This window comes from Halichoerus grypus, chromosome 2 (genome assembly GCF_964656455.1).
Source record: "Halichoerus grypus chromosome 2, mHalGry1.hap1.1, whole genome shotgun sequence".
NCBI lineage: Eukaryota > Metazoa > Chordata > Mammalia > Carnivora > Phocidae > Halichoerus > Halichoerus grypus.
In genome coordinates, this window is record NC_135713.1 from 85682171 (window position 1) to 85703915 (window position 21745).

General features: G+C 38.8%; 1 long non-coding RNA gene across 2 annotated transcripts; it reads left to right on the plus strand.

The window, feature by feature from the left end:
* The first annotated feature begins 5862 nt into the window (after window positions 1-5862).
* On the plus strand, window positions 5863-21149 carry LOC118523112 (uncharacterized). Of its 2 annotated transcripts, none has more exons than XR_013445333.1 (3): window positions 5863-6048; window positions 10834-11110; window positions 20861-21149. It is a non-coding gene; the product is annotated as an uncharacterized LOC118523112 (long non-coding RNA). The 2 variants fall into 2 exon arrangements; XR_004910943.2 differs by having other exon boundaries at window positions 10837-11110.
* Window positions 21150-21745: the final 596 nt, after the last annotated feature.

A 21745-nucleotide genomic window follows, 5' to 3' on the forward strand; every position in this document is an offset into this window, starting at 1 on the left:
CTGGTTTGGTAAACATATGTCTTCACGGGCATTGGATGTTTTGCCAGGAATGAGATATTCCATTTTGGGGAATGAGGGTGGGAAATGCTTAACCACCTACAGATGTTTTGCAGCAAAAGCTAAAGAATTGCAGTCAAAGAGCTGCAAAATGTGTAATTTGGAATTTTTCCAGGTTTCTTTTTTTAATAAGAAAAAAGTTAACAGCTTTCCTATTCATCTCTTTTGAGAAAATTTACAGTCGTTTCCCAGTTCTGCCCCATTCTGAAGTAAGGACAAAAGACTGAAACCGAAGCTGTCCATCTGCTCCATAACAGTAATGTTATAATGGGTGCTGTCCATTTTTATGCTATTGCTCATGTGTGCCTAGGGGACTGGAACTATTTAATTCACTGATTTCACAGCTCTGTTGCGTGTCACAAAAGGTTAAAAAAAATCCAACACACTTTTTAGCACCCTGTTTACAAGTACTCCCTTTAAATCTAACTGAAGTAACAGATTCCCACCCTGCCCCCCATGCTAGCCCCCCTATTTTTCCTTCTAGTTTAGTGCATTCAGATAACAGGTAATAGATGGAACTCACACCATTAACTTGCTCTTTACAAAAAGTGGATATTGCAAATCTGCTGTGAATGTTACTTTCAAATGCTCACAAATTCCAGAAGTACATTTGAAAAGAAAGATGTTTGCCTTTAAGATTTTAGGATTAAACAACTCTGTTTTCCCAGAAGTCCAAGAATTAATGCTCTAGATTAGCAGAGAGTTAATGAAAACCTGCAGAGGAAGACTGATGACTTCTATTCCTCTCCGCTGGGCAGGAGGCTGAGCAGTCCCACACACAGCTGGTGTGTGCTGGTGTTTCGCCAAGGCCGTAATGAATCCTGTGCGCCCCGGGGCATTTTCCTGGAGAGACAGAGGTGGCCAGGCAATACCCATTTGGGTCCCTTCTGTGGTCTTACCAGAGCAGTGGTTTTGGGTGTTAAAACTGGCACTTAGACGTTTATTACCAAAGAGAGAACGTGGACATGAAGTCAAGGATGTCTCTACCTATTCCCACCAAAGAGAGCCCCGATGAGAATGCTTCAGAATCTCATCTCCTTCCTGCATTCGTGAGAATATGTTTCTCTAATATTTTTGATAGTTAAAATATTAGTCATAAATAATGTACTATCTAGGTACAGTTGTCACTTTCATTTTTACACCATTAACCCAACTCACTTTCAACTATGGTAACTATGAAGGTACCTATCTAGATTCTTTTGAAAACTAGTTTGTGAGTGAACAAGTGTAAAAGGCAGTTGGGTTCTCCTCACACGCCATTTAAAAATATGTGGGCAAAAATCAAATTTCTTCATTTATTTTTTCAGTAACAATAGCAAAGATTTATTTTGTGTTCATAGGTTACATGAAACTATTGGATGCTGCAGGCACCTGAAAACTATAAATTAGAAATGCTCTCTGACCTTAGATAAATTCCATAAAAACGTATGTTTAACACTTTGCAAATTCAATTTGTTCATTCCTTTGTTTATTTATATATTCATCCAAACATTTTTTGAGAATCCACTGTGTGTTAAGCACTGATTCTGAGAGATGTTAATAGGCGTATCTCAAAAGATGGGTTCTGTTGTTAAATAGGTTTAGGAATACTGCCTACTATATTTTCCTTCTTTGAGCTGAAATAGGCATCTTCATGTACCAGGAAGGCCTATTCCACTCTATTGGATCTGAGAAATCCTCTATTTTATTCATATTTTCCTATAATTATTGGAACATTTGTTCCATGCGAGCCCTCTTTCCAAAACAAAACAAAACAAAACAAAGTCATAATACCTGGAGCCCTAGAGTACTGAACGAGGAAGTTTGGCAATCGTCAGTGTGATATAGACAAAAGAGCAGCATTAGGACTATTGTTGTTGCATTCATTTCTAGTGGTAATTCTAGTAGCCTTGTTAACTAGACTAATGTTAATGGGAAAGCAAGGGTATTATGCTTCCGGAAAATGGATTCCTTAAAGAGTCAAAGTTCTGGATTGCCAAGTTAGAAGCCTAGAATCCTAGAACTACTAGGCACATTGCAGGAGAGAACTGTGTCAATGACTAAACCGATTTTTACATATAAATAATTCATCAACTGATTCAACCAGGTAAGCGAAGGTGGAATTATCTCTTGAAAAAATTGTTATGGTGTTTTGTGCTGAGATACATTCTTTCAACAACATATTAAATCCCTCTTAAAGATGAAGAGGTGTTAAAATTTTACAACCTGAGGTTTGGGTAATGAATAAAAACAATCCTAAATAGGTCTAGTCAATATGGCTAGATACAGGCTAAGATAATAGTATACTTCCAATCTTTTATTTTTTAAATTTGAAAGTTTCGTTTTTACTCTATAATAGCTAATGTTACAATGCAATATGTCTTCTTTGTGGATAGCTACTTTTTCTGGACCCCACAAATGAGTGCTCAGGATAAGTGACACTTTGGGCTGTCAATTCAGTTTATGACGCTATGCTGAAAGGAAATTAAAATATGTATTTAATAGAACGTGACAGTACCAATGATATTCTACAGATCTATGCCATTTATGAAGAAAGAGGGATCCAACTAGAGAAGTTTATGAATCTCCAGAAAAAAAAAAGGATCTCATCATGGAACTATTACTATTATCTTTCTGGTATTCTACTGAAAGTGAGACACATTCCCCAATTTTCCAAAGGCAATCTCTTTTCACTTCAAATAAATCTTCCTTATAGGCAATATAAATAGAATTAAACTAGTTTATAATGTTTCCATTTGTTTTCCTGGAGAATAAATGCATTACAGTTAGTCTATTAGAAAATGATATTAAAGGATTTAATTGCCTGTGCATATTAAATATGCTTAATATTTATGAAAATAAACATTTTGAAACTGAGTAAAGATTCTGCAATAATATAAATGTGAATGTGGATTTAATACAAATCCGTAAGGTGGTGTGGATACACAGCACTATAATATACAGCATGTACCTCAAGGAAGCATATGGAAATTCTAGAGTATAGAATCTAGACCAAACAAAGGCAAAAATCCATTCTGGGTAAGGCATATGGGATTACTAATAGATTATAAATGGCAATTTAGTGGGGGTTTTTTTGGCAATTTAGTTTATTTAGATAATATCTTTGTATAAAATATCACATTTATGATAATGAGAGAAAATTTAAAGCAATAGACATGGTGTTCTGTTGGCCTGTACACTCCTCCCCAAGAGAGAATGCGTATTTGAGCATGTGTCCTCACGCTCTCAGTGTTACATGTATCAAACTTGCCTGACAGCTGTCAATTATCAGAAGCTTCTGGGAAATGAAGAATCAAGTTAATAATTTAACACTAATTAGGAATATAAACAAAACTAATGATTAAGTAAACCTAATCAAGTCCCAAAGTCCTGGAGTTGCTGAGAAATCGATCCTTGCCTTAGTTCTGGCTTCTCAAAAGCTTCTGGGAAGATCCTTTTAGGTTTCAGATTTGATGGCCAGGCAAACAGTAAGAAGGAACACCTGAAACCATTTCCGAAGTCAGGTAAGGACTTTTATACAAACCTTGGGTTTATTCTCACACAACATCCACACAGGACTGTTTAATACATTTGTGAGAATGGAACAAAATTGCCAAAATGAAATGGGTCCAATTCAGAAAAATAAATCCAGGCTTACTTAACTTTGCAAAGTAATGTTTTCCCAAACAGGTTTCTTCAGTTTGAGCGGGAAAATGAGTGACTAATTGAATTTGAATTTTCTGTGTGTTGTGTGCTAGAGGAGAAAAAGTTAAAGGAAGAAACCTTGAAAAATATATACTTGGGAAAATTTTGACTGCAAATACAAACAGGTAATCTTTTTTTCTAGAAAAATATTAAACCACAGAGACATAACTTTGAAGATGTGTTTTTAAAAAGCCATTATGTTTTTTCCCTCTTCGGTTATCCTTTTTTAAGATCTATTTATTTGAGGTGGGAGAGAGGCAAATGAGAGGGAGAGAGAGTCTTAAACAGACTCCAGGTACAGTGCAGAGCCCAATGTGGGGCTGGGTCTCATGACCCTGAGATCACAATCTGAGCTGAAACCAATAGTCAGCCACTTAACCAACTGGGCCACCCAGGTGCCTCCCACCCCTCCTTCAGTTATTCTAAAAAAACCAAAACAAAATGAACTTCATAAAGTAAAATGAGCCAGCTCTTGTCATTCCTGTCTTCTTCTAAACTCTAGTCTAACTTAGAAGGCAGAAATTTCTGTTACATAAGAGGTGCTGGGTCTTGTGTTTCTTTGTTTACATATTGCTGGATTCATTTTGTACTTCTTTATCCTGTTTTTCCCATATGTTATTTCCCTGAGTAGAACACCTAGATTCTGCTTGAGGCTACTTCCCTAGAGCTGCAGCAAAGATCCCGCCATGCGATCTGCCGGGCTCCTTTTACTTCACCTCAGCGGTGCTTTAGCCGTAGGACTTCTCGAGGAGGCAGGCTCTTTGAAGACAGAAATTGCGCCCTGCTCATTTCTGATTTTCTAATAATTCATATGGCACATGGAACATAACAGATGCTCAGTAAATATTTTCTGAATAAATCAAAGATATTTAACAAAGCTTATGGAGTACTTCAATTAAACCTGGATGAGAGGCTTCAAGGCCCTGTGCTTTAGTGCCGTGCTGTCCACTTGAAATTTCTGTGATGATGAAAAGGCTCTATATCTGCGTGGTGTGTGATATGGTAACCACATGTGGCTATTAAATGTTTGAAATGTAACTAGCATAACTGAGGAATTAAATAATTAATTTCACTAAATTTTTATTAATTCAAATTTTAATTTAAACAGCCACAAGTGGCTAGTGGCTAGATAACTTTAAAGCGTCCTCCTTTTATTGTCCTTCAGCCACACCTTTCCTGTGCCAGAGGACACGTCCACATACAGCCCACGTTCTCCCTTAGAGACCGTGCTTGAGATACTCAGAACTCCAGAAGTCCCCATCCAAACAGCCTGTGCTCACTTCCAGTGCTATGTAGCCTAATTCCGGGGTCTCCTTCCCCGAGGAAACCTTGCTGCTGGTGTACACACCCTACACTAAAGAAGTTTCCAGAAGGTAGCAGTTTGCTATGAGGGGCGGCTGGGTGGGAGCAGTGTGACTGGGGCTTAGACTTGCAGACGAACTGTGCCAGACATATGCATGAGGCCCCTTGCAGTGTGGGAGGACAGGACAGGAAGCTGGGGATGGGGCTGAAAAGGGGCAGCTCTCCCTAAGCTGCCATATTCCAGCATGCATATTTAGCAGTTTAATGATTTTATTTCAAAACATAAGCAATAAATAAATCAATTCTCTGTTCATCATAGGCAGCATGATCCAATGACCATTCATTCATTAAGACACCAAATATTTATTGAGCACCTTCTGTTCCCAGGGACTCTTGTTCTGAACACCAGAGATACAACAGTGAAAAAGCCGAAGTTTCTGACTTTGTGAAAATTAATAAAAGGAAACCTCATTTAGAATGGAGTTGGCAGACAGGCAGGGGGAACTCTCACCACCTACCACTCTTCCACAATTGCAGACCCAACAGGAAGAGAGGGGACCTTGCCTGTGGATACTATTTTACTCTCCCAGAGGAGAGAGGAGGAAGATTTCTGCCTCCCCTGGCAACCGCCCAGCCAATGAGAGACAGTTACAGCTCAGCCAATGAGAAGCCACTATACTTAGACCTCCCAGTTTACTCCAATAGACTTTTTGCTTATAACAGCCCTGCTAACTTCCCCTTTCCCTTATAAAAGAGAGTTCTGTTCCCATCCTTTGTTCTCTTACCTTGCGGGTATGGTTTTGCTGTGGTTTGTAGTTCTCTGCTAGTCTTGTATAAATCCATGTTTTGCTGGTAAAATAATTGTTAGTTTTATTTATAAGGTTAATGGTAGTTGGTGATCAGAGGTGGGATACAGAGAAGACCCCTAAGGGATTCTGGGCCTGGTGAGTAACCAGGTGCTGGTACTCACGCTCACTGCTTTCTTGCTGGCCCTGGGGTTTGAGGGTAAGTTTTATCCTGGAATTTGAGCTCCACGTTTTATGTCTGAGCTCTCCGGGCTTTATTCGATATCTGTTTTAACACCTTTTTTTTTTCTTTTTTTTTTTCTAATGTCTGAGAGTACTCATTTGGCCTTCAGTCTGATTCCTTTTCAGAGCTGGACTGTTCCTACTGGAATTATGCTGGCCTTTGGTCTGATTCCTTCTGGAACTAGGCAGTTCCTGTAGAAACTGTGCTGTTTTGGAATTTTTCTCTTTGTTCTAGAGAAAAACCTCCAAAAAGTCAAAATGATTTGAGGGCGCCCCTTCCTACTGGGACTCTGGCCTATTTTATGTTTAAAAAGTATGGCCCCTCCACATGCACATTGATAACTAAGTGGACTGATTTAACCAAAAGTAATTGAGAACTTCAGTGGTCATTATGGGGAAATTTTCAATATCTCCAAACTTGTTTTATACAAAATTAAATTAAAAGGCTGCAGCTTCAAAACAAAAAACCTGAATGGGATGCCTATTTTAAATGGTACTTTGAAGCTTCCAGATGTTTTTAGGATTCTAAGTTTGACTTTTTGCAAAATACTATTTCTAAATTAACTGAGGTAAACAACTGAAAGAAGTCACAATGGCTTCTGAGGCCTCCTATCCCTCTCCCCCATCTTATTTGCCTGCGGACCTGCGGCAGCCGCCTTGTGCTCAGGCCCCACCTTTGGTGTCATCTTTTTCTATTCTCTCTGCATTTCCCCATCTCCTCTCTATGCCACCTCCCCCCCCCCCCCCGCCCTTCCAGGCCCTCATTTCAATCCTTTTGTCAAGTTCCCCCTTTCCTCTGAAACTCCCTTTCTGACCTTCTCTCCTAAACCTATTACAACCCGCGCCTTTAAAGTTAAGTGTTCTGAGGATCTTGATAAAACCCAAGTTTCTTATGTTCCCTGGACTAAGGCCAAATTGCAATCATTGTTAAAAGAGTTTCCTAACGTGGCTGAGGGCCCCCATTAGTTTGCTGAAAAATTTAACATAGTTGTTTAAACTTAACCTGGTTTCTCAAATGTATATCAATTATTCTATGTGCTTATGGTGAGGACCAGGCCAAACACTGGATGAAGTTAGCCCAATGGGAACATTCTGAAAAGGATTTAGAGGAACAGAATCCTAACTTTTTTTTTTTTAAGATTATTTATCTGAGAGAGAGAGAGTGAGCATGGGTGCATGAATGGGGAGAAGGGCAGAGGGAGAGAATCTTTAAGCAGACTCTGACAGATGCAGAGCCCTAGGCAGGGTGCTGATGAGATCATGATCTGAGCTGAAACCAAGAATCGGATGCTTAACCAACTGAGCCACCCAGGCAGCCCCAGCCCCGTAATTTTGGCAGAGGCTAGAAACCTCGTTGGAAATCTCCACCAAGCATCAGAGTAGCTTTTCTTAAGTCTGTTGATTGGAACAAAATTCAGGCTTGCACACAAAAGCCTGATGAGTCTGCTCATAATTATTACAATCAACTCCACATTGTCTTAAAAAAAAATTCTGGTCTTTCTTTAATGTTGAATCCACCTGGGTAGCTTTTAATTCTGTGTTTATTAATGGACTGAACCAGGAGTTTTCTCTTTTAATTAAAAGGACCAGTATGGAATAAAATAAAATAAAATAAAATAAAATAAAAAGACCTGAATGGAATGTGCAACCCATTGCAGACTTGGTTAATATGGAAAACCAGCTTGCTGGCATCCTAGATAAGTCATCCAAAAGAAAGACTGCTAAAGTTCTGTTTTCAACTCCAGCAAGTGAAGGCCCCTAAACAAAACCAAAACCCTTCTGGTTTGGGGTATTATAGCAAAGAAGGCATTAAAAAAAAGAAAAAAAATTCTTAAAAATTAAAGTACCTCAGGTACCATCAACCCTCTAGCCAATTTGTCCAATGTCCTAATTCCCAATGACAGGGCTCTGAGGAACAACAGGGGCTCTTCTCAATTCTCCCTCTTAATCAGCTTGGAGAACCCACTCTCTCGACTGGGAATTAATCTCTCTCTCTATTGACACTGGAGCTATAGTCTGGGTGCTTAGCCCCACTGCTATAAAGTAGCCCCTGCCTCAGTGCAAAAACACTTCAGATAGTAGGGGTCTCTAATATAAACCTCAACAGGTTCCTGTCTCTGAGCCTATTTCCTTCTTGTCTAGGCCCTTTGAGAGCTACTCACTGCTTTTCTCCTTAATTACTCCACCACTATTCATTTATTGGGCCAGGATTTTTTAGAAAAGTATCACGCCAGAATTTCTTCCAAAAGGGGGAAATAATTCTAGAATTTGACAACAGTAATCAAAATAGCCAACCAGGGGAATTAAATGATCATTTGACATCTTCTATTCATTCTGTCTCTGATGGCACTATAGTGGAGTCTGGGGACACTGATTATTTGTTCCTGTTGATCAGCTACCATCCTCTTCATAGGCAAAATCCTCAATTGATAATGGCAGAATCCTCAGTGCACCTCCCATCAAGATTCAAATAGATCTCTCAACACTCTTCCCATAATTAATCAATGCCCTATAAGTAAAGAAGCCCTTCAGTTCGTAATAGAAGATTAAAAGGCTCAGGATCTCATCCCCTGCACTAGTCTCTATAACACCCCATTTTACCTGTGAGAAAACCCAACGGCTGAGGATGAAGGTTTGTCCAGGACCTCTGGCAATGAATAACACTGTTATACTTTGGCACCCTGTTATTCCTAACCCACATGTGCTCCTAACATCCATTCCCACTGAAAGCAAATTCTTGACTAATTGATCTACATAGTGTATTTTTTTTTAAAGATTTTATTTATTTATTTGACAGAGACACAGTGAGAGAGGGAACACAAGCAGGGGGAGTGGGAAAAGGAGAAGCAGGCTTCCCGCCGAGCAGGGAGCCCGATGCGGGGCTCGCTCCCAGGACCCCGGGATCATGACCTGAGCCGAAGGCGGATGCCTAATGACTGAGCCACCCAGGCGCCCCTACATAGTATTATTTTTAGTGTTCCAGTTGATAAGGATAGCCAATATCTTTTTGCTTTCACTCGGGAAGAGCAGAAATACTGCAGAGTAAGTAATGCCCATGGGTTTTACAGAGTCCTTTTTACAAACTTTAAAACCTGATTTGGGTGGTAGTTTTCTGCAGGTTCTACCTTGTTACATAGATGATTTGCTTCTCTGCTCTTCTCAAACCTCTTCACAAGAAGACAGCATCCACCTGTTAAAACTTCTGGCTTTAAAGGAACATAAAGTCTCCAAAGAAAATTTGCAGTTTGCTCAAGCTCACGTTAAATACTTAGGGCATCTGATTTTGAAATAAGGGCTACATTTGGACCCACATGAAACCCCTCATGACTCTTTAAAACTGACAGATTGCCTTTTGAGTCCCCATGACAATTTATAGGAAACTCCTCTCACCAATGCACATTTTTTATGGTTTGCTGATGGTTCTTATTTAAAGGATGAAAATAGCAAATTTGGTGCTGGGTATGCTGTTGCAACTCCCTTTAAAATCATTGAGGCAGCACCAGTTGCCAGAACCAGCTCCTTCAGCCCCACAGGCTGAGTTATACGCTCTTACTCAGGCTTGAGTAAAACTTTAGCCAAGGGAAAAACCACAAACACATACACTGGTAGTTGGTATGCCTTTTGGGTAGCTCATGACTTTGGAATATTATGGAAACAACAAGGTGTTCTTACCTCCAATGAGAATAATTTTAAAAATGGCTCTGATGTTCAAAATTTATGATGCTGTACTTTTGCCAGCCACTTGGCTATTATTAAGCTTTCTGGGCATTCCAGACTTGACTCCCTGGGGATCAAAGTAATCCACCTTGCTGATACTTCCACCAAAAATGCTTCTCACAAGAAGACCTATAGCCAAACCTCTGTCATGCTCCAAAGGGATATTCTCCCAAGTTACAAATTTTGGAAAAATTGACAAGGACACCCAATAATTGGCCCCAGAGAAGGAAAAACAACATGGAAATCTAATACTGATTGGCATGATTAAAAGAAAACACTGGTTTGGACCAAACAGCAATCTGACCCTACCAGAAATTCTAAAATTTCTGCTACTTAAAACTATACATACATTAAACTGTTGGTCTACTGACAAGATGATAGCATTCATGAACCAATATTGGTGAGAAAAAGTTAATTGGGCCTCAAAAATGGTGATATCACTTGTCCCACCTGTCAAAAGTATAATCCAGGGAAACCTGTTTGTACAAATGGATTTCATGCAGCTTCCCCATCTCATGGCTATAAATATGTTTTAGTCATGATTTCTATGTTTTCTCACTGCAGCAAAGCTTTCTCCTGTAGACAGGCCAACATTTCTATTAGAAAAGATCACCCCTACCTAGGGAACCCTCTTGAACTTCATAGTGATCAGCGAACCCAATACACTGGTCAGATGCTTCAACAAGTGTGTGCTGTTTGCCCAGTTTTTACAACACTTTCATTGTGCATCCCTCCTCAATCGTCTGGGTTTGTTGCACTCATTAACAGCACTATTAAGACTCAATTGGCAAAATTTGTACAGACCCTCCAAATAGCTTAGGCTGAAAGCATAGCCTTTGGTCCTTCTAAATCTCAGATCTACCCCCTTGGGAACTGAGACTGTCACCCTTTGAGACAGTCACAGGATGTCCAATGTACCCAGCCCCTGCCTCTTCTGATCCACAGTTAATAAAAGGAGATATACTTCAATATCGTAAAAGCCTAGTTGCTTCTATTAAAAATAACTGTGATTTGGTAAAGCAATCTATTCCCATTGCCTCCTGAGGAGATGATGACCTTAAGCATAAGGAGATTTCATCTATTGGAAAAGACCTCTCCAGAAAGACTCTTCAGACTCTGGGAAGGCCTCATGAGGAACTGCTAACCAATCTTTGTGCCGCCAAACTCCAGGGAACAGACTCTTGGATTCACATGAGGCATTTAAAGATAGTACTGAATCCTGACTGGACCCACATGCCATCTGGTGACCTGAAAGTAAAGACTTCCTAGAATTGAAGCAGGTGACATCTGCTGAGATGGCTTTCCTGAGATGTTCAGACCAGGTCTGTATATCTTTTTCTCACTGTTGTTTCTTTTCTATTTTCTGTGGAAAAACCATGTCTTTGTCTACGTTCCCCAGGCCCTTGTGAAAAGGGGAAACCTTTTGATTATGGCTTTTCAGAAACAGCCTCATTGTGATCCTGAGAGAAGGTAATTTTCACTTGTTTTTTTCCTGAAGGTTTAGAGGATTCAGAATTCACAAAAGTCTTCTTTCATCTGAACTATTAACTGACTTTGTATTCTTCTCCACATTCATGGTCTCTGAATTTGCAACCTTACAGGCTGTATGATCAGTAACACATTTGGTTCCAAACAGTTCTTTGAGATAATACTGTCTTAAACATCTTTGAGGTCTTGCTATTTTGCAGAAAGTTCATCAGCTATTGCTTCATCTTTATATTTAAACTGTATCTTCCCAAAAGAACTCGGTTAATTCTTTCAGTGAGCTCTTGGCAGCATTCACCAGTCTGCTTTCATGGTTGCTTTAAGTGGAGACTTCAGGAGACATACATGACTCTAGGTTTGCCTTTATAAGGAGAACCTTTCTTCTCTAAGTTGGAATAAATGCCAATAAATATTTCAGTTGGCTACTTTCAGCCCTAGAGCCCTGATTTAGAACCATCATACAACTTGGAATTGTTATGTTCCTTCTGTTTTGTATAATTATTTTAAGTTTTGTATTTTGTTGACTGTCGAACTTTTCTTTTTTTTTTTTTTTTAAATGATGTACCCAGTAAATTAATGCTGGCTCAGTGCTTTGAGATGATCTCCAACGCTTACGATCTTGGGAAGATACGGGCTTTAGGCTGGAGTACGTGAAAATTTCTCCCTCCTGATCTTCCTTGTTACTCAGATGTGGCCTTCATTGGTTTCCAGCTGCTATGCACTCTCCCTCTGATGTAGGACATGATAGCTACAAAAGGTCCTTCTTGTTACTGAGGGACAAACCACTAAATATAAAGAAACCTGGCTGTTGATTAGTGATGCTTTCAAAGAAAGATCTAGATCAAAAGGGGGATATGTGAAAATTAATAAAAGGAAACCTTACTTAGAATGGAGTCAGGAGGCAGGCAGGGGGAGTTCTCATGCCCTTCCATGCTTCAACAATTGGAGACCCAACAGGAAGAGAGGGACCTTGTATGTGGATACTACTTCACTATCCCAGCAGGAGGAAAGAAGATTCCTGCCTCCCCTGGCAACAGCCCAGCCAATGAGAGACAGTTACAGATCAACCAATGAGAAGCCACTATACTTAGAACTCCCAGTTCACTTCAATAGACTTTTTGCTATAACAGCCCTGCTCCACTTCCCCTTTCTCCTATAAAAGAGTGTTTTCCTCTCTGGACTTTCCTATGGTTTTGCTGTAGTTTGCTTGTCTTGAATTGCAATTCTCTGCTATTCTTGAATAAACCCATCTTTTGCTGGCAAAATAACTGGCAGTTTTGTTTTCAAGGTTAACCTTCATGGGCTTATATTCTTTGAGGAAGACAAAAAGCAAATAAGCAAAATAAATGTGTGTGTGTGTGTGTGTGTGTAAGAAAATTAAGGTATCCTCAAAGGATAGAGAGTGACAGAGGTATTCTTTTAAATAGGTCGTCCAAAGAACATCTTTCTGAAGAAATTACTTTTGAAGAAAGATATAAATGAAAGGAAGAAACAATAAAGTGTCTGGGGAAAGAGTTTTCCAAGCAAGGGATCAGCAAGTGCAAAGGCCCTGAGATGGACGACATGCTGTCATGTGCCAGCAATAGCAGGGAGGTCAGTCGGCTTGGAGTGCAATAAAGTCAATTAAAATGAAGTAGGGGAGGCAGCTGAAGTTCATATCTCATAAGGTCATACAGGCTGTACTCAGGACTCAGAATTTATTCTAGGTTTGATGGGAAGGCATTGGAAGATTGCAATCAGGGTTATTACGATATTAGCATTAAAAAGAATCACTCTGAAAAGACATCACTCTGGCTGCTTTTTGGAGAATTAGTGGTAGGGGTGCAAGAGTGGAAGCAGGGAGACCATTTCAGTGGCTCCCACAGTAAGTCAGGTGAGAAATGCAGGGGCTTTGATTTGTGCTGTCAACAGTGATGTCTCAGTGGCAATGCATAAGTTTAAAAGGACACAATGAACCTCTTTCAATCCTGTCAGTATGGCTTTGCAGCTGCATGTGTGACCTCATTTGGAAATAATGTCAAAAGTCTAAATTTGACATCTTTGTGACTGTGAGTCCAGAGTCGAAAAGACCTTCCACTTACCCCCTTGATGACCCTGGAACTGCCAATATTAGCCTCATGGAAGTGGTCGTACCTCCGTCTACATACCAGGACAGTTTTGTGGATGTCAGTGGAGCCTGGACTCACTGCATTACAACACTCAGTGAGTCTACTCGCAGCACTTCTGTTTCCAGTGCAAAGGCCCTGTCAATCTTTCTTGGTGGTGACATGAATCTCTTTTCACAGACATGGGTACAAATTGCCCTCAAGAACTTTTCATGCCTTCCTGAGCCATTGCTTTTTCCTCTGCCCAGGCTTTCAGATCAAATAGGAAGCTGTGGTCACACTTTGTGGAGGAAGGGGAGGATTAAACTACCCCAGACCCATATTTTCCCATTACAAAGTCTGTCTTCTCTAAACAGCCAGCTTGAAGTAGCTTAGAGAGAAGCTGAAAGACTTTTCCCTCAGTCTTTTCAAAATCTCCCATAAAAGACAGTAAAACCTTAAAAAAAAAAAAAAAAAAGGAAAAGAGCAGTTTTGCCTTTTCTAAAGGTTTTGTTATATTAATTTTTTGTATTTTTTTGAGTCACTCGCTGTGATATGGAATTTTTTTCCCTTCCCACTTTCCTCCAAGGACATAATATTATTGCAGGCTTTCTACTAAAAGATAAAATTACTGCCACAAGTAGTGCGAAGTCACAGAGAGATCATATTCCAGATGGAATAGTTTCTGAACAAAGAGGATGCTTTTTAAAGATTCTACTAAATGTGACTTTCAAGGGCCAGTGTAGGCAGTCTAGACGCTAAAATTACCCAGCCCATCTATGGACGGGAGGGGCTGTGGCTCTCTGGGAAGACCTCCAACTGCACACAGGTCAGCCTGCTGACAGCTGGAAAGAGCTTACTCTGAGGGTCAAGCTGCAGAAACGTTAGCTTCCTGTCCTGTCCTATCACCTTGATTCTCAGTGGCTTTCGTATATGAAATATTATATGGAAAATTAAAAATGTTCTATTTATCTTGTAGTTTTAGTGTTTCAAAGTATTCTCACATTTATTGCAACAAAACATATATGAAAGCATCTTGTAAATTGTAAAGCACTATGCAAATGGAAGTTGTTAGAATTGTTACTGCCTCATTTTTTCATAAAATCCTGGGAAAGGCAGGTGTTAATACAACCCCTATCATAGGAGGAGGAAATTGGGATGAGATCCGAAGATGTTAGATCCATGTCCTTTGAGTGAATGATTTGGGGATTACAGAGAGCCAGTTAAACATTCTTTGTATCAACTGTCTTCTAACCATAAACCAGGTTTGATAATAGGTCTAATTATGAATAGAAGGATGAGGGAAGTGACATGATCCAATTTGCATTTGCATGGACACGGAATACATTGTAGAAAAAGAAAGCTGGTGATAGGAGTACCAGGTCATAGGTAGTTGCAGTAGAGCAAGAGAGAAATTAGTGGGCCTGGGTTAGGTTGGTCTTCATTGGGTTGTGGAGAAATGGCAATGTTGGAGAGACATTTTGAAGCTAGAATTCATAGTTCTTGTGATGAATGTGGGGGGAGGGCCGGGGGTGGGGGGAGACTAAAAGAAGTCTGGTGAGAATCATGATGTCATGTCCTAAGATGCAGAACAGAGGAAGCACGGGTTTAGGGACAGAAGATAAGTTACGTTTTGGACATGTTGGATTTTAGGTGTCAGAGGGACATATAAGAGGAGTCCAGTGAACAGTGGACATGGATACATGAGTCTGGTATACAGGGCAAACAGGTCTTAGCTAGAAGTATAAATTTGGGAATTAGCATATTGATAGTAAATGGAGATCATATTATTAAATTGTGTGAAACGGGAGGGTGTCTATCTTGTGAACCAGTTTCAATAATGCTCTAAAAGTTTTTGTATGTTTATATGTTCATTCTTGTAGAGAGTGAGTGCGTGGCTTTTTTCACATTCATAAAGGCATCAGTGACAAGCAAACAAAGTTGCAAAGAGGACCTGGGACCAAATACTGCAACACACATTTTGAAGAAATAGTCTTCATGGGATATTTTAAAGGAGTGGCCAAATAGGTGAAAGAAAAGCTAGAATCCTGTAAGTCGAGGGGCAACAGTGTTTCAAGAAGATGGGTGCTGCCATTGATGTCAAATAGTGCAAAAAGCTCAAATAAAAAGAGGATGGAAAGGGTCCACCGGGCTTATCTTCAAGGTACCTTGTCCAGAGCGATTTGTAATGAACTGGTGGGAGCAGAAATCTTTGTGTTGAGGGGTAAATGAGAAGTGAGAAAGGGAACCTCCTTTCTCAAGAGTCTAGACTAAGTCATTCTGAAACTAGTTATTATAATTACTGACTAGATGGTTTGAGTAGATCATCCTGATAAACCAAAGAATCCGTTGTTTAAAGTTTAATTTTTCAAAGGATTGGTTTGGCATCATAAAGGCAAAACTTTGCTAGAGATAGCTTTTTAAAAAATAAAACTATTCAATAAAAGGATGAGGACTATGCTGAAAATGTGGTTTGTTTTCCTTAATAACACAAAGCTTTAAGAAGACACTTTTCCTATGAATCCTGTTATGGCAGAATTGTAAAGTCTTTCCTCTCTCCCCACACATATTACCATCATAGTTCATGAAATACTTTGGTGTGCTTGCTCTTTTATATGTCCATGTCCTTATACTCTGTTGTAAACCTCTTGGGAGCAGGGACTGTATCATATTCATCTTTATATCCCCAATCACTAGCAAATAATTGGGACTTAATAAATGCATTGACTGAATGAATGATTTTTTATTAACTACTCAAATATATCTATTAGCCTCATTTTGAATTTCCATTTATACAATAAGAATTGGAATTTTTCTGTTGTCTTATAGAGATGACTATTTTCCCCACAATGCATTTGGAATATTATTAATAAGACAGTGGAAAAGAAAATGTCACAATTCATTTGAAATGCAAGAGCAAATAAACAGCAGTTAAATAACAGACATTAAATGTTGCATATATGTCAAGTAATAACAAGAATGCTTTTCCCAGAATTTGAAACATTGATGAGTGAGATTGTTGTGGCATTAGAATTTTTTTAGGCTAAAAAGGAGCTTGATGCAAATTAATATTCTATGCATTAGAAGAGAGGAGAGTGCAGTGAATTGGTAGAATCAGTTCTACTGACAGAAGACTCCACAACTTCAAAGCTTGCTATTTGACACTTTTATAAGAGAGCTTGGAAAGCATATGGCTGGGAGAGAGAACAAGGACAGTTTTCTTTGGTTGCAATGGTTACACTTTTCATTGCTTCCTACCTCCTTGGGGATCACAGTGGACCCTCTCAGGAAGGGCTTACTACTATTCTAAAACAACACATAATTCGCCAAAGAACAACATACATACATGCCATTGGGTAAATTCATTGAATTGGACATTTATTTATTTGTCCAACTCAGTCTTCAGTCATAATGAAAGGGGCAGTGAGTGATTTTCAAAGTGATTCTGATATAATTAACAATGATGTGTGGAAGAATGAAACCTCATTTGTATTTTCTAAAAATTTTTAATATGGCAAGATGTATTTCATTTGATATATAACATAACAAAATTTGGATAATATGGCATCCCAAAATTCTTACGGAATTAAAAAAATATGGGATGATAGTCTTTAGCATGACTTTGTAAGATACCAATTTATATATCTCTGCAATACTTCAGAGACTACTAAAAGTATCAAGGAATGACAGTGGTTATTCACTTATTTATTATGTCATCATACATCTATTGGGTGCCATGCCTTGATACCACTCCTCTAGTGATAATAAACAAAGAGGCAATTTTAAAGACATAAAATGTTTTTTTAAAATACAAAACCATGCAAATATTTATCTGCTTATTCGAATTCTGGGTGAACTTTTCTATCTATAACATCTGCCAGGAAATCTTACAAGAATAAGTTTGCTTGTGGAATTTCTGACCCTTGTTCTTGGATGATATACTGTGATGTCAATATATTTGCAGCTACCATGTGAACAGCTTTTCCCACAGAGATTCTTAAGTCAGAATCTGAGAGTTAGGAGAAAGTTCTTTTTCTCCTGATCATCTAAGCACATCAGAATGAAGTTGCTGTGATGAATTTTCCATCCTTAAAATAAATGTGCTTGGAAAAGAGCTACCTCAAGGGAATGGCTTTCTGCATATACTTTTACTTTCAGAGCAAAATGATTAGACTCCCTTCTCAATTCTCCCCACCCAAAAAGAAAATGAGATCATATTGAGTGCAATTTTTACTTATTTATTTTTTTAAAAAAGATTTTATTTATTCATGAGAGACAGAGAGAGAGAGAGAGGCAGAGGGAGAAGCAGGCTCCCTGCTGAGCAGGGAGCCCGATGCGGGACTCGATCCCAGGACCCTGGGATCATGACCTGAGCCAAAGGCAGACGCTTAACCATCTGAGCTGCCCAGGCGCACTTGAGTGCAATTTTTAAAACTGAAGATTTGACTGTATGGTTTTATTTGATCTCATTTATCTTTCCGTATTTATATATCTAGCCCTGACCTCACCTAGACTCAAAGGCCACCTGCCTGCTTGATATCTCCACTAGAAGTTAATAGGCATCTCAAACTTAACATGTCCAAAACTTGGTGCTTGGTTCCTGCCCCTTCCAACAATTTCCTTTCCCATAGCCATTTCTCTTATAGCAAAATGTACCACTATCCATCCACCCAGCAACCCAGGCCAAAAACCTAGGAATCACCCCTCACTTCATAATCCCTTTACATGCAGTCAGTTCTTCAGAAGTCTTATTAGTGTTGCTTCAAAACCTATTCTGAATAGGTCCACTCGTCAGCACCTTCCACAGCTACCACCTCAGTCCAGACCACCATCATCTCTTTAGGAGACAAAGACCTCTTATTATTGCTCTCTCTCCTTCCCTATTTGCTGCTTTATAGTCTACACTCAGTAAATAATCTTGAAAATCTAAATTGGAGTGTACATTCACTAAGCCCTCTCATGGCTTCCCACTACTGCCTCCTTCCACAGTCTGCAAAGCTCTTTGTGATTTGGACCTTGCCCACCTCCCCGACCTCGGTTCATTCCACTCTTCTCTCTCATGATGAGGGCCCGCCTGTGAACACACCAAGCTCACACCTCTTTAAGGCAGTTGAATCCCCTCTAGTGTTCCAGATCTTCACATTTGTCTGGGTTTTTTTTGAGGGGGTGCTCATTTGGGGGTCAGCTCAAATGTGCCCTCCTCGGATGTCTTCCATGACCACCTGATCTAAATCTTAACCTGAAAACTTTCTATTTATTACCCTGTTGGGTTTTTTTCATAGCTCATCATAATCTGATATTTTCTTTTTTAGTTTATTGTCCAACTCTCCCAAGTAAAAAATATCCTCTGTGAAAACAGGCATTTGATCTGCTATCTCAACCACATTATCCATAGCAGCTGCAACAGTTTTGGTCCATAGTTAACACTTGTTAATATTTGTTGAATGAATAAATAGATGAATGAAGCCCCAGAAGTTTTAATAAGTATATTTAGAAATTTAGCAATCAATAACACTAATAGTAATAGCAGGCTGAGCTTTTGTGTAATAATTATTAATGTGTCAACTGCAAAGGGCCTAATAATCCAGACAATAGTATTTCAGTAGTCAAAATACATTGTACTAGCTCTGAGAACTAGATCCCTGAAGAATCATAATACACAAAATCAAATTTTTTGAGGTTGTAGATTGAGATAAACTCTTTAAAAAATGCAGCAAACCTGGAGATGGGTTAAAAGAGGCTGACAAAGGAGCAAATATATAGAGTGAATGGAGTGAGAGCTCTTTGAAGTTCTGATGGTGAAGGATACCTTGGGAAGTGGAAATTCAAGTGAGAAGAGCAGCCTTTAAGAGACTCTTTACCTTGGTTGACCTGAATTGAGTTGAGATCACAGTAAAGGTTTAGGGGTAAGATTAAGAATTAACTTGTATGATAATGTCTTGTAAATACAGCAAGCATTAGGAAGAGTTTTCTTTTTTAAAGGATCTCACTTTTTATCATGATGAGTAACTCACAGAAGCAAGAAAGAGAACAGTCGGGGGGTGGGGGGAGTATGGGAAACAAAGTCTCCAAAAGCAGTACACAAAGTGTATAAATTTGCAAAAGAAAAGGTGAGATCCTGACAAGGTCCAAAAAGATATAAAACAGATGGTGACCTGGACTCATAAGAGTTGATACCAAATTTAGAGTTAAAGACACACTCAGGGGCGCCTGGGTGGCTCAGTTGGTTAAGTGACTGCCTTCGGCTCAGGTCATGATCCTGGAGTCCCAGGATCGAGTCCCGCATCGGGCTCCCTGCTCAGCAGGGAGTCTGCTTCTCCCTCTGATCCTTCCCCCATCTCATGCTCTCTCTCTCTGTCTCATTCTCTCTCTCAAATAAATAAATAAAATCTTTAAAAAAAAAGAAAAAAAAAAAAAAAGACACACTCAGGCAATCCTAATTATCCGTGGCAACATGGCAAGTGTTAACCCTGGGATGCTTCTCCTCATCACCCGGCAGTCAGAATTCAATGTGTGAATTTGGAATAGAAACTCATTTCGCTCTCACACAACATAATTATGAGGTAAATTTTCTGGAAAAACAATGCATGTAATAGATTCCAAAGTCAAGTGGAAGTGATTTTTAAATCATTTGCTATTTTGGGTTATTCAATATAACCAAACATTGATTTTATAGCTGTATCATCACATATTTGAAATGAATGAAAGAATAAATGAATTTATATACAGTGAAACATTAGATTGGGGTGGTGGTTGGCTGCAAATAGAAAAGTAGGGCAGTTCAATATGTAAGCTCTCATTTCTAGCATAACTTTGTTTTAAAATTTATAAATGTTATCTATGTAACATATACACATATATAAAATCAAATGGATTTCAGGCTAGAATGCACCTGACAGATTATCTAGTCAAATCCTTCATCATTATAGGCAGAAATACTCAGTTTTACCATTAAACATGTACTCAAATGTGATCAAAATTATTGTGTAAAGTATGACTAAGAACTTTTAACCCAGAGAGGATGTTGGTTTTGCTCAAGGCCACACTATTGGTTTAGGGTGGAACTGGCATGGATCTTGACTCCTAGGGTAATAGTCTCCTAAGAAGAGTACATCGCCATACCCATCATTGGGTAACTCAGACCGATTTAGTTAGAACTATTTAAATAGATTATTTCTCTATCAGGTGATTATCTTTATTATTTGAATTCCCTTTTCACAGTCTCCTAAAAGCACCTGTTAGGAAAGAAAACAAGAAGTTTGGGTCATTTTTCCCAACGTTCTACTTACAGAAATTTAATAAAAATCCTAATATTTGAAGGGAGTAGGCTTCAATTCCAAACCTGTCTTTATTCTTTGGCCCACATAACTATGGAGAACTTGGATACTTAACAAAATTATACTGTAAGTTCAGCATCCTTAAATATGTTTAAAATATGCTGTAAGAATTTGTCACTTTTTCATATTTTTTTTGACCATAAGTGTATGTCTTTATTTCTTTTAGGAACTCTGGAACACAGAAGCGACTGTTGACACCTGATTTTTCTTTGGCAGATGACCAGATAGAATCAGCATTAACAAAACGTGCAGAAAATGCCAAATGCGGGAAAAATGACAAATGTGCCAGATGATTTAATATCGAGTAAAGATAAAGGTTAACAGAAACAATCTTTTCCTCTTAGTTTGCAAAATAAGTTAAAAAAGCCTGTGCAAAATACTTTACAAAGCATGGCTTTAAAACGAAGAGTGGTTTTTATATATGTTCTGTAAAAGCGCTATTATACACCTGATAGTCAAAGCAGTTATGCTCAGAATATGTTTAATAGTAAAAGGAGATATTTAAGCCCAACATTTGGAAAAAAAGTAAATAATGAGAATCAGATAACTTCTTCCACTAGCTTGAGCAATCATAATCAGACCTGGGAATGTTTTAGATATGGGCTCCTAACCAGTCTTCTTTGCTCTTGTCACCACAGGGGCCTGGTGGCAGAAGAGTGCAGATGAGCTTGAATGCAACATCATGCTGGTCAGCAAAGCAGACTAGCTATGGCCTCTCTCTACACCCATTTTATATTTTTCTCTTTAATGAGAATATCTTAATAACTTTCTTTTAATTTCAAACATAAGAAATAGCCAATGCAGATAACTTACAAAATGCAGAAAGGCACAAAGGAAAAATGAAAATTTTAAAAACAAAAATCATCACCAATCTGACTACCCAAATATAACCCTGTTAAGATCTGGGTATATCATGACCATTAAGTTATGCCATATATTTTGTTTTTACTTTTCTTACCCAGTTATGTTATAGCCATTTTCTCGTTTCAGTATTCTTTGACACCATCCCTTAAATGGTTGCATGCTATTCCATTATATGAATATACTATAA